General features: G+C 53.2%; 1 protein-coding gene across 3 annotated transcripts in view; it reads right to left on the bottom strand.

Annotated features, from left to right (window-relative positions):
• The window catches only part of DAAM1 (dishevelled associated activator of morphogenesis 1), a 117,356-nt gene that overhangs the window by 42,534 nt on the left and 61,782 nt on the right, over positions 1 to 13,040 (bottom strand). The gene's annotated exons all lie outside the window — the stretch shown is intronic.

Genomic DNA, 13,040 nt, shown 5'->3' with positions numbered 1-13,040 from the left:
GCAGGAAAAACAGGTTGCGCTGGCTTCCCTCCGCTTTCCCCTCTTCCAAAACTCCCCTCGAGTGAAGGCGAGAAGATGGAGGGGCAGAGGTGGGGACCCAAGACCTCTCGTGGGAGACAACCGGCCTTGGCAAACAGCCTCAATGAAGTAATCATCTCCAAATAATCTCCGGGTCCTTCAGGCGGCCAATCCCCGCCACATTTTTGGCCACGTTCGTGACTACGCAGCTAGGACGGTCATCTGCCAAAATCCAGTTTGGCTGCCTGAAATGATCTCCGCAGGAAAGCAGAGGTTCCCACAGCAGTCAGGGAAACCCAACACCTTTCAGGGCAGCCCGGGAGCTTTGCTCGTTGCCACGGGGTGCCGGGAACAGCCGTGCCGCCGCGGGGAGAGGGGCTGCCAGGCCCCACGGTGCAAGCACAGCAACCCACCAAGGAAAAGGTACAGCCTGCTACGAAACAAAATCACTGTGCAACCACTAAGAAAACACCTTGCAATCCCAGGGAGCCAGCGTTGGTCGCTCAGAGCTTCCCACCACGGGATTTTGCAGAGAAGCACCTGCTATGCCAGCAGTAATCCCGGTGATAAGCGTGTCCGCTCTCACACGCAGCCTGCAGAAAGACATGCAGGTTGTCGGAAAGACGCTGTAATCCTGCCTCACACCCCGCAGCTGCTCGGAGGCACAGAGAAAGTGTTTGGGGGCTGAGGAGCTCAAAAACCAGGGGTGTAATTTATATTTATGGGTCTAATGGAAAGGCACAAATTATAGAGCAACCACCCCCAGGGCTGCAGGAATGCCTCTCCGCTGGTCCTGAAAAAGCTAGGAAACGTGAACCGTAATATTTTGCAAATTATTTGTTATCCCGGGAAACACAAATGATTTCTGCAACTGTCACACCGAAGGGCACTTTGTGTGTGTTGCCCTGTGCCACCCCTCGCACGTGCCACCCCCCCGCCGTGCCGGGTGACCCCGCAGTGGCTCGCAGAGCCGCACGGCTCCTTGCGTACGCCCCGAATGACCGAGCCCTCAATGCCAAGTGTCCAGGCGGTGCAGCAGGACACTCAAACCCGGCAGCATGTGCAAAAGCAATTCAACTTACTATTCCAAAAGAGAGGCAAAATCTGGTGTAAGAACGCGGCTGCCAGGCTGTAGTGGGCCAAAATCCCCCCCCAGCTTAGCAGCCCTGACGCAGCTGCTACCAGATGCTGGGGGTGAGTGTGCACCCCCACCCCCGGCTGGTACGTATCACCAGATACCGCATACCATGTATATGCACCATAAACGCGAGATGGCACGGACGGACGGCAAAGGCAATTAAAAAGAAGGAAGTGGAGGCTGCAAGCCCCCAGGGTGCCATCTGCCAACCCACCCCGTCGGAGGGGTCCTGGGCTCTGCCACAACGCAGATTTCCAGCGTGGGAAAGCGCCGGAGAAAGCCTACAAAGGCTATGGACAAAGATTTTGAGAGTGCCATGAGACCCCCCAGCTGTGATCCCCTGCTAGAGGCCGCCCTATGCACGTGACCCTCACCTCGTGCCATGGTCCCGTTGTCCCGGGCCCCTGCCACCTCCCCCGTGCCCGTTCCGCGTTCACAGGTCCCCTCTGCCACCCGACGGCAGTGAGTCGTCACCCTCCGCTTGACCCATCTGGCAGCATCGCTGAGGAAATGGAAGGCATTAAAGAAGGGCAGTTCTTGGGGCCGGGAGCATCCAGCCTCCTTGGGCCGGGTAACCCCGTGGCAGTGCCCGGAGAGGCTCTCCTCGCCTGCTGGAGACATCACTGGAGGTCTTCCCACCACCCCGGTATCAGAACCACCCCTTACAGGGAGCGTCCTTCTCCAGCCAAGGCTCCCAGCAGTGATACCGGGTCCTGGGAAGGGTGGTGAGACCCCCCAGCTGCTCCCCACCACGGGGCTCAGCACCAAGAGGTGAGCGGCCACGACCAGCAGCGAACATCTCTGCATCCCTCCCCTGTCACCCGTTCCTGGCCCGAGACCTACAGCGGGCTCGTGAGAAATGGGGTGGAAATGAGGTCGGGCAGGGTGGTCACTACAGCCGGGACGGCTCGCCCCGCCGCACCTGGGGCCGGGCTCCCGCCGGGGCCGGAGCAGCGTCTGCCCCGCGTCGGAGAGCCTTCCGGTGCGGACACGCGGACACGAACACCTGCATCCCGGCGCGAGGTGGGGTGCTGCCGGGAGAGAGGGAACCGCTGTTTGTTTAGGCCTGAAAGGAAGCAGTGGAGCAAAAAAGATCTCCGGAGGCGGTGGGGCGGGGGGCGAGGCTGAACAACAAAATTGGCTAAACTGCTCATTTATAATTAACGTGCTGCATTATAAATATTTCCCTTTGCTCAGCTCCCTCGGGCTCTTGCATTTCCTCCCCCAACCCCCCCAATTTAAAGAGCAGCCTCAATTAAGCGCGGCAGAACCTCATTAATTCACACAAGCGGCCGGGCAGCCCCGCTGGAAAGCGACTTCCCACATGAAGGAGGGAGGCACAAAAAAGCAGCCAAAGATCAGGGCACCGGCTTCCTCGGTCCTTGGCCTCACTGGAGGTCGTTGCTTAGCAGTCATCACCGAGCCTAGCGCTCTACAGCACACTGAAGTGTCCTTCGGTGGGTTTGGTGGCAATAGAGAAGTCCTGTACAAAGAGCAGAGCCTGGAGGGAAGCGACTCAGGAGCCTCCTCCGTGGACCAGGATGAGGGAGGAACCTCTCCGTGCATCACTTAACGGCAGGGAGAGCCATCGGGAAGCCTTCCCGGTGCTCCCCGCAACCCGCTCCTGCCCTGGATCCTCCTCCCCAAGCAATCGAGGGGGGCTGGGTTCTCCACGAGCGCTTCGAAGAGGGATGGAGCAAGGAGGTTTGCAGGGCGCCCCGACTTCATCAGCAAAGAGAAAATGATGATTTTGGTCTTTGCTTTGTCTGGTCTTTTTTTCTTAAAAAACGCAGAAGCGAGGGCTGATCTGGACCCAAGACTGACAGCCCGATGTCATGCCGCGGTTTACTACGAGCTACTATTTTAGAGGCAGTCACTAGCAGTGGATTACTGTAATTATACGCTGCAAAGACCGATATCCCTTTTCATTTTGTAACATTTGCATCAAAATCACTCTCTGCGTTCCGGGAAACGGCCCCGATGAGCTGTCACACGCCGGCTTTGTTGCAAAAATCAGCAAACGCCAAAGCTACGCAGCCAACATATGATGATTTACGTCTTTAGGTCCCTTCTCATCCCCTTCGCCCCCTCCGTTGCCCACCCGCTCCCTCCACACCTGCTTTTTGCTTCCAGTGACCTGGCAAAAATAAAAATCGCATCAGCTCGGACCTGAGTGAGCCCCGGCGCCGCCGGGCCCTCCGTCCCCCCCTCGCACCCGCTGCCCTCCGGCTGTCCCCTCGCCGCGCGCGCGGTATTGATGGATGCTGCGGAGGTCACGGGGAAGCGCCGCGGCGGCACAAGCCTGATTAACAAGCTCAGTCCCCTCCGTCGGCGTTGGGTGCCTCGGGGAAAGCAGCGCCGAGGCAAGATGCCTCATTAACACCGGCTTTTTCAAGCGAAGGTCACCACTCCGCCAGCCCCGGCAGCTCCGCACCCCGGTTTGGTAGGCAGCTACGTAGCAGAGCAGACACAAATTGGAGCTATCGCTTTGCTGGAGCAATCCAGCCGTGACCCTGCCCTTCATGCCCATCACCACCCGGTAATTTGCTCATGTCTCCCCTAATCCACCCTTCGATACCCTAACAAACTCCGATCCCCTCGCAGCCGACGGAAGAGAAGGACAGTTCTCCAGTGAGTCCTGCAGAAGAGCTGCGCGTCCTTCCCGCGGGACATCCCTGGGCTGCTCCCCATCACTGCCATGCCTTGGTGACAAACCTGACACTTCTGCCTGCCTACCCATCTCGCGTGTCACCCACCGCGAAATCTGGGGGATTCTGGTTGACGCCGCCAGCACTGCTCCTGCCGTGGGTGCTCCCTCCCGCAGCTCTTCCCAGGGAGCCTCCTGCACGCACGGGATGGCTGCACACAAGAGGTGCCAGCTCAGCTAGCAGCAACACGAAAGCAATTTGCAGGCCAGCCTCAGCTGAGTTTACGTACAGTTAAGGTACCTGAACTAGCAACAGTTCATCTACATGAGCTCCAGCCTCGCTGATCACCAGAAATGCATCCAGAGGGAGCAATACACCCTCCTCCTCCCAGCAAGCTCCCACCACGGCGGGGAGAAAGATGTCCATTAAGTTCCTCTGTGTTTTGTTACAGCCACTTTGCTTCCAAATCAAACTCCTGGCAATGCTTTTCAGACACGCAGCCCCAACTTGACACAGAGCATTGCTTTCAGATGATGTCTCCGTCTGATCCAGCGACCTCCTTCTCGCAAGCGCAGCGCCTGCAGCCCGTGGTGGCGGTGATGGATCTGGAGTTGCTTTGGGATAATTGCGCCCTGGAGTACGGTTGGCCTGGTTACCCAAACATTTGATGTCTGAACAGACTGGGTTAAGTCCACAGAGGTCTCTTTTGCAGGGCGAAACCAAGTTAGAAGGCCAGAAAGAAAAGACTAGCTTGCAATAGCCAACTCCATGCAAACACATGAGAGCCATTAAGCGACAACGCCAGAGCTCTTAACTTTGATGATTTACCTTCCTCTTGGGACAACCTGCAAGGCTGATTTGGACCAGGAGAACTTCAAACCCAAAGCAAGAGAGTCATAACAAAGGTTTAAAAAGAAACTCTCTCGAGAGGAGGCAGGAACCAGACAGGCATCAGCACTTGCTGGGGTGTCTGGGATAACCAGGCCAGCCTTTGCTCTCCATAGAGAGCCACGCACGAGCTACACCTAACACCATTAAATCCTCTTTCTTCGAGAAACTGTACTCCTGCTGCAAAAATAGAAACCAAACCCAACAGGCACCCACCCCTGCACTCCTTCATGATGATATCCCAAAGCCTGGCAGCAACCGAGGCGAATTATCCTCCAAGGTTGCCCCGAAGCTCAAAGGGCCAACGGCAAGAGATGCCCCCAAGCACACAAACACAAGCAAACTGATGGGATTAAACAGTTCAAAGTCATCTTAATTTTCTTGCCACTGAGCTCCTAGCCTGGTTTTTTTTTTTTTTGGTGGCTTCCTGATCACATTTTAACGTTGCACAGTATTCCCCGCCTCTCCCTCTCGCTCTGCAAAAGCACAGCAAGGCAAAACCCACAGAACCTCGCAGTCCACTGCGTTTCGGCAAACTCGAAGCTCCCAAAGAGCGCTATTTTCTCCCACTCCCCCTGCCCCCAGGCTTTCAGGGATAACTGACTTGGATGTTGTTTATAAGGTTAAAAAACGCAGCAGACAGCAGCATGGATGATTTGTAAAACCGACAGCTTTGCAGTCTCCGCAGGAGGTTGAAGAGCAGCGCAGCTCCACGGGCACGGATGAGTTTTTGCCAGGTGAACGCTGGCAGAGATTGTGGCCCACCACAGCCCTTGAGATCTCGCTCTTCCCTGCAGCCACTCGGCTTGCAGAGGTATCCACAGAACAAAAAATAAATAATGCAAGCAACGACAGCTCCCTGCGCTCTGCCAAGCCCTTGTGAAGCGATCCTGCTAGCGCTACAGCTGCTGAGGAGGGCTGTAATTTAATAGGATTCTCCCTCAGTTGATAGTTCAGGGTCCAAACCATCCCCTTACAGCACAGACTAGTCCATTTTTTCTTATGCTCACACTTCCTATACCCTCGCCTCTACAAATACACACATGCACTCATACACTTTTCCCAGGGTTTAAAAATTATGCTAACAATAAGCAACTATAGCATGACCAGATGCCTTTCAGAGTCAGATGGCTCATTGTTTAAAAAGCTCCAGTTTAAAATCCAAAAAGATTGCGAACAGATGCAGTTTTTGGCTGGAGCCTGAGAAAAACCTCGCTGAAACAAAAGTGTGTTGTGATTGGAACTAAAAAGGGAATTACCTTTAAAGATAAAAACTAAAAACATTTCCTATCGAAAACTACCCCCAGCCATGTAAACAGCCTGTTTTCTTTCCTATTCAGTGAGAAGAGTAAAAATGTCAGCCAGAGAAAATTACATCTGACATGATATTTCAACCTGCTGTTGCAACAACTGCAGGTACATTTGGGATGCAAACGGGCCGTGAAACACTCCTCATTCAACCCAGATGACTGCAAAGGGCAAACTGCCAGACTGTTTTTCCCTCTTCCCCTTGTATGTCATCCTTGTCAGGTTTTGATCTTAGTTCTGGTACGGCAGCAAAAAAAAAAAAAAATGTTTTTAAGTGAAGGAAATAGATATCAACACAAGCCCCATGAACGAGCCACAGGACAAAGGTACGAGCAGAGCAGGGAGCTGGAAAGCAAAGATCTCTGGAGAGAGAGGGTGGAAGGCACAGTTAGACAGGAAAGAGGCCATCTGGCTGGGAAAAATAATATCATTTGAGAGTCATCACTCACTCCCCTATTTATCACTTTATTATTTTCTCCATTCGCCCTGCAAACACACCATTGCTGCCTTCTCATAACACAAAGGAGCCCTGATTTTATATCCCATGCCTGAGAAAATTTTAGACGGAAAGCTAAGTTTTGCTTGCGCCGGGATATAATACGGAAAAGAATTATGCACCCAGCATTAGCTATGCTAACAGGTTTCCAGCGTGATCTTAAAGAATACAACATCATCTGTCATCTCTGCAGGTCGTTTCTCATCCCTGCACCGCTTCTGCTCCGATTTTACAGATGTTCTATGCGAGCAGAGAGCTCGGCTTAATAAAAAAAGGCGGGGGGGAAGAGTCAGACTCTGTATTTGCTTAAGCTGATTTTAGCTACCGATTCATTCCTCAGGGTTATTTATGAGGAGCGTCTGCCTGAGCACCACTATATCCCCCTATATTTTGAGGATCGTAAAAATTATCCAGGGAATTCCATCTCTAACTTAAAGCTACGTACGTCAGCTGGCAAGGGCCAAACCTCCTGCAATTAGGAGGTGCTGCTGAATAAGCAGAACGTGTTATTTATTAACTCACTGTGGAACTTGGACTCAGAGAAAGGCCATCCTGAGTCACCCTCTTTTCCACGGAAGAAAGCCCATTCCCTCCAGCCTGACCTCCCAGCCAAGGAAACGTTAAACTGGGAATCCTCCTGCTTCCTCCCCGCACTTCATAGTAATATCCTTCCCTGAGGAGTGAGACCAGCAGAGAATAAAGTACTTTTGGATGAGGTATAAAACAAGTCATCATCCTTCTCATTTCCTTGTTTTATTACAGCCATAGAGGGGGCTGACAACTTCAAAGAAGGTCTCTCCAATAATCTTTAAATCTCTCCCCTGATCAGAGTGTTGCACAGCTGCTGTATTTAATGAGGACTTCAGTTCCTGCTTGGGTCACTGTCTACGGATGTGCAAGGCTCCATCGCAAGATGCGTTTTATGTTTCTGGCCCCCGCAGCATCACAAGATAATTGAGGTGGGAAGGGAGCGCAGGAGGTCCCCATCCAACCTCCTGCTCCAGGCAGGGTCAGCTCTGAGATCCCGCCACGTTGCTCAGGGCTTTGGCCAGCCAGGTCTTGAGAACTTCCATGGAGAGAGAGTCAAGGATAACATTTTCAGGATGGGAAAACTTCACCTAGCAGTTGCACAGTGTTTCTAAGTGCAACGCTGTTTCTGCAGGCCAGGATAAAAGCAGGCTCTCGCAGAGTAAAGAAACGAGGACGTGGGGCTGCAGGGCAAAGCAATGCCTTCCAGAAAAGGAAATACGCTTTCAGAATAGTTGGTTTTATGTTATTTCCTCTTGACAAGCATGATGGAGGCCAGGTGCTGCCAGGTCTGGCTGAGAACATGGTCCCTTGCCAGGACAACCCAGCATAACAATGACTCATTTTGGTAATCTCCTAGCAAATCTTGCCTCTCATGAAAATATACTTGGTAAAATATATAGCAGTTGGAATGCACTCTGTAAAGCAGACTCAAGAAAGTCTGGCAATGCCAGCGATGAAGGAGAAGTGCCAGACATGACACGCAGCAGCTGATGGGGGAGGACCACAGGAACAGGCATCTCCTCCCAAAGCAAGGCATCGATGCCAGCTCATGCCAGCACTTGGCAGGACTTCCTGCGACATCATGTCCGGTCTCCTCTGTCACAGACAGATGTGCCACACAATCCCTTTCAAAACCTGACAAGTTTTTTTAAATGGGAACAAGCAGGCTGCTCCCAGGACTAAATCTCCTCTTCACTTTAGGATGAAGGGGACAAAGGTTTCATAGAATGAGAGTGGAGAAAAAACGTTGGCATTAGGTCCTGGACTGCAGCCTTGCTGGTCTCCTAAAAGAAGGCAACTGCTGTTCACTCTAGGCCCCGGTGAGCACGTCCCCATCCTGCCAAACACGCCAGCCTCTCCAGGGCTCCAACATGCTCTGCTGTCAGCTGCAACACGGTTTAAAAAGATATTCAGGTGCTTTCTGTTTTGCATGCCTTTGCCTTTGATGAAGGCACCCCAAACCTCAGAACAGCAAAGGGAGAGGGTAGTCTCTGCTCGCGCCCAGAGAAAGGATCCCAAGGCCTGGAAATCCTGGGTCACGATGGTGACTAACAGGGAAACTGCTCCCCAGTACAACCAAGGAGATGGGGCGGGAGGACAGCGTTCAGAAGTGCTAGTTGGCCCCCAGCGGGGTGGTAAAACTTGGTTGAGGGCATTTAATTTGAAGTGTCCATGGAGGAAACACTGAGAACGATTAAATCTGTTAGAATAACTGCAAATCTGGGAATGCCACAAAACCCACCGCTATCAGGCATGGGATCCCTGGCTGTGCATGCTGTGGCAACAGCATTAGATATCCTGGAACCTGGCAAAGCCGGTTTTCTGGGAAGAAGGCCGGGCAGTGAGTGTGTGTGCAGAGCCGTGCTGCAGTCCTGCCTCTCACTGCTCTTGCAGGCAGCTCCCGGCCACGGGTCCCCCCGACTGCCACCGGGAGCACCTGGGGACACCGCAGCCAGCAGGACGAGAGGGAAAGGGGAAGATGGGAAAAAGCTAAACACTGGGAATGCCCCAAATTGGGACTTTCTGACTGCAAGTCAGAATGAAGTATTCCTACTTTAACAGCTTGTTTCCAGAGACAAAATTGGCAGCAGAGGAAAGAGCAAGAACTGCTCAGGGGACAATTCTGGACCACTGGCAAGCCACGCAACTGCCTGAAGCTGATGTCAGCCTTCTCCAACCCCCGGGGGACCCAGCAGGCTAAACTAGGCGTTAAGAGCTCACATACATTTCAAGCAACGACTTGCTTTAAATACAGACAGGCCAAAGTGTCTTGGTGTATCCTGAACTTATTGAATCACACAACAGCCACAGCCCCTCCGGTTGTAGCGGAGGCATCGAGGTAGGACCCCAACCTTATCTCCAGCTCTACTGCCATTGCCAAAAGTCAGCAATTACTCTCAGCTAGAGAAGTCCAGCCCCTCACTTTGGTGCCAAACGTTACAGGCTATACTGTGGGTGGTTTGTGCTCATTAAAACAAAGAGGTACACAAGCGAGATTTCCCAGAAGCTGCTGATAGCCTCACATGTTTCTTTTGTGTGCTGGTTCTTAAACCATGTTCATCACGTGGCAGCGTGACTGCCTAGAGCCTGCCCATATAGAGAAGCGTCTTCCAGTGCACATGACTTCTGGTTTCCTAGATACGCTACCTGCTAAAGCATCTGTTGATACGGTTTCACTCGATTTTAGCTGAAAAGCAGGACAAGAGCATTTGTCTCCCCTGCAAAACCCCTACCAGCAAACCTCCTTCAAAGCAGACTGCAGTGCAAAAGCTCTGCAGCTTGTGGAGATGGTTTCACAAGCAGGGCAGGAGGGGCTGAAAGCAACCAGAGTAACGAGGACCGTGGGGTAGGAAAGCAGTACCCAGGATTCGGCCTTGGATGCGCACGTGATCCAAATACTTCGGAGAACGACATGTGAGAGGAGCAGGGAGCTCCTGCAGCTCCTTCCTTTAAAAACACCAAAAATCATCCTGATTTTTAGAAAGAATTGCAATGCCTGTGTGAGTAAGTCCTGAAAAAGAGAAAAGTGGGAACACTGGTCCCATCTAAACTCTACCCCGGGAGATTAGATAGCACATAATCTCCATGCACAATAATAATTACATGGCTCTGCTTGATTTCAGTCTCTGTTGTCTCTGCTTGTCCAGACACACTGGAGTACGGCTACACTTATCCTAGAGGCAGTGACAAACCAGCATCTTCTGCCCATTTTCTTCTTGATTAAGAACAGTGTCTGTAATTTGTTAATGTCTCTTCTCCCCTCCAATTTAAATCTCGGGCATGCCAGGCCTCGGGATAACAATAATACATGGATTTCAGGGGTATTTATGAGAGGCTTAAAACTTAATCCTACATGAGCAAGGTAAGCCTGCTCTTGGCCTAAAACAAGGCTGGAAAATCTGGTGCCATTGCTACAGCAGAAAAAAACAGGGATTAATAACAGTGAATGCACTTTGAGCAGGGCCAGGCAACCACGAGCATTTTGGAGCCAATTTCTGCAGCGAGATTACAAGGTTACAGGCCACAGCAGTGAATTAGGGAACCGTGGGCATTTCCCCCCCTGCAGTGACCGAGAAGAAGCTCCCAGCTTCAGCTCCTGGTGCTCCCCAGCCCTCACACACCTTGGCTTGCTTTGATCCGCTTGCTAGGTTCAGCACTTTTCCCCCTCTCCCCCCGTTGCAGTAATTCCTGCAGGACCTCTGTGTTGCCCAACACGGGAGGGAAAATGAATCCCAGCACAGTTCGCAGTGGGTTAAAAGCAGCTCTGCAGCTCCCCAGGGCATGGACTCCTTGGCAAACACCCGGGGGGAAAAATCTTCACTCTCCTGAAAAATAAAGCTATTAGGGGTGGGCAAACACGAGCTAAATACAGACCTTGTTCTCCACTCCGCTAGCGACCTGCACTTGGAGATAAGAAGGTCTGAGCTTTGATTTCAGGACAAAGGAGAGTGAAGCTGCTGCTGAAAGGGCTGAGCAAGGGGCCCCGCGAGCGGCAGAGGGAGGTGATGCCTCTCCCGCACCCAGGGCTGCCGTTCTGGCGGCCGCCCGGCCGACGTCCTGTGCCCAAACCGAGGGAGGGGAGAGAGGAATTGCCTGCAAACCCTCGGCGATGAGTCCAGCGCTCCCGGGCTCAGCCCAGCCCGAGACGTGACCGCGCCGGCACCTTAACGAGCGAGCGCTGTGCACCCACGGACGTCGGAGGTGCCTGGGGACCGGGCTGGGAAGCGAGAGGGAGAGTCCACCACGTGCACTTGTGGGTCAGCGTGAGGAGCCAGTTCACGTGCTGGTTAAGTTCATGCTCCCAGAAGCAAAACCGCATGACCTGAGGCGGGGAGAAACAGGCGTTCGACCGCTCTTAGCTGACTGTAAAATTTTAGCAGGCTGCTCTGTGCAGTGAAAAACAACGGCTCGGGTTCGAGAGAAGCGCTTTCGGCTGATGGCACCGTCTTCTGATCACTGAACAGCCGGACTCCTCCTTCCCAGATGAACCGGCTACGAGACAGCGAGAGCCAGCACCAACGCTGCTGAGCACCGTAATGACAAACCCATCCAGAGCCACACAGACCTTGGGATATCGGTCACCTGGGCTTTTATCTACCAGCAGAAATACAAAGGTACCTCAATTCTCACTTTTTCTAAAGGGCAATGCAACCGTGCTCAGACATCAGTGTCCACACACAGTTTTAGGAAAGTGCCCATGTGTTTTTTCAGCTTGAGAAACGCAGCGAGTAAGGGCAATGTGACACCCATTCACCTGTTCCAGAAAGTACAGGTCAATAGCTTTACGAGCAGATCAGTGACTCACATCAACCTCGGTCTTTTATCAGTGTAATTTCAATTACGTCCGTGAACCTGGGAATCCTTCAGCACCGTAAGGGAGATACAATGCCATCCTAAAAGCAGCCCAGCTCACAATATAGGTTCAGGCTTGCTTGGTCCATGCTCTCCTATCTCGCCCTCTGCAACCTTTGCATCGCCGCGCTGCGGGAGCAGGTCCTGCTGGCTGGGCTGCAGACAGCACGCCTTCACCAGCCGTTTTTTCTTTTATGTCATGCTCAGAGAAAAGCAGACTGCAGCAGGGGAACAAAAAGGATGCCCAATTATATTTAAAAACAGCAAATTGGAAACCCGACCGAGAGCCACGCTTTCGCGCAGCCTGTAATTAGGCCGTGGAGCTCACTGCCACAGGACGCTGCTGCAGAGCAAGCGGCGTTGCTCACGCAGATAACAACGCGCGCCGAAGCAAAACAGCAACTGCAACAGGAATTTGGACGGGACGTCAAGCCTCTGGTTTCACTCAATCGCTAACTAATATAGAGTTGGACGGAGCCCAGCGCAGAAATGGATTGCTCTATCTCTCCCGAAAGAATTGGTGTTAACCACTGTTAACCATGGGGCTACGCAGCCCCTAGGAACCGCGACCGGACGAGCCCCGCGTTTTTGCAACGCTAACCTCAGCGTCGGGTTCAAGCCAGCGAGCTTTGTCACAAGACACAAAAGCTCTTTCAAGGGAGCCTGCCCTTGCGGAAGACCTGGACCGGGGCCCTGAACCACTCCCAGAGGTTTGGTAGAGCGACAGATCTCCATGCGGCCCCGCTCGCGCCAGCCAGGCCAGGCAGGCAGAGGACCGGGCGCGCGGCGCGTGCGTAACGCCATGGAAACGCCCAGGCCGACGGCGGTGCGGAGGCATCGCTGCCCGCTGCCGCCGGGCTGGAGGCTGGCCGCGACCGCAACGCGCCAGCGTGGCACTGGCGGTGGGAACAGCACGGACGTTGCTGACCAAGGGCGTCCACGCGCCTGGGGCACCCTGATAGCCCGATGCGGGCGTCTCCTGCAACTTAAAACCAAGGGGCTCAACAGGAATGGATCTGGGTTTTGTAGATGTGATTCTGAAGATGCGGGATGGGCAGGGAGATCTTCCTGATCACCCTCCTTTCCCCAAGACCTCCTGCACTCCAGGGAATCGATGCCCTTCTGTGAAGCCCCATGTATCATTTGACAAGCCCAACGGAAA

This window comes from Dromaius novaehollandiae, chromosome 5, assembly GCF_036370855.1.
Source record: "Dromaius novaehollandiae isolate bDroNov1 chromosome 5, bDroNov1.hap1, whole genome shotgun sequence".
Lineage (NCBI taxonomy): Eukaryota > Metazoa > Chordata > Aves > Casuariiformes > Dromaiidae > Dromaius > Dromaius novaehollandiae.
The sequence above is the reverse complement of the archived record's forward strand: the minus strand, read 5'-3'. Positions and strand labels throughout refer to the sequence as shown.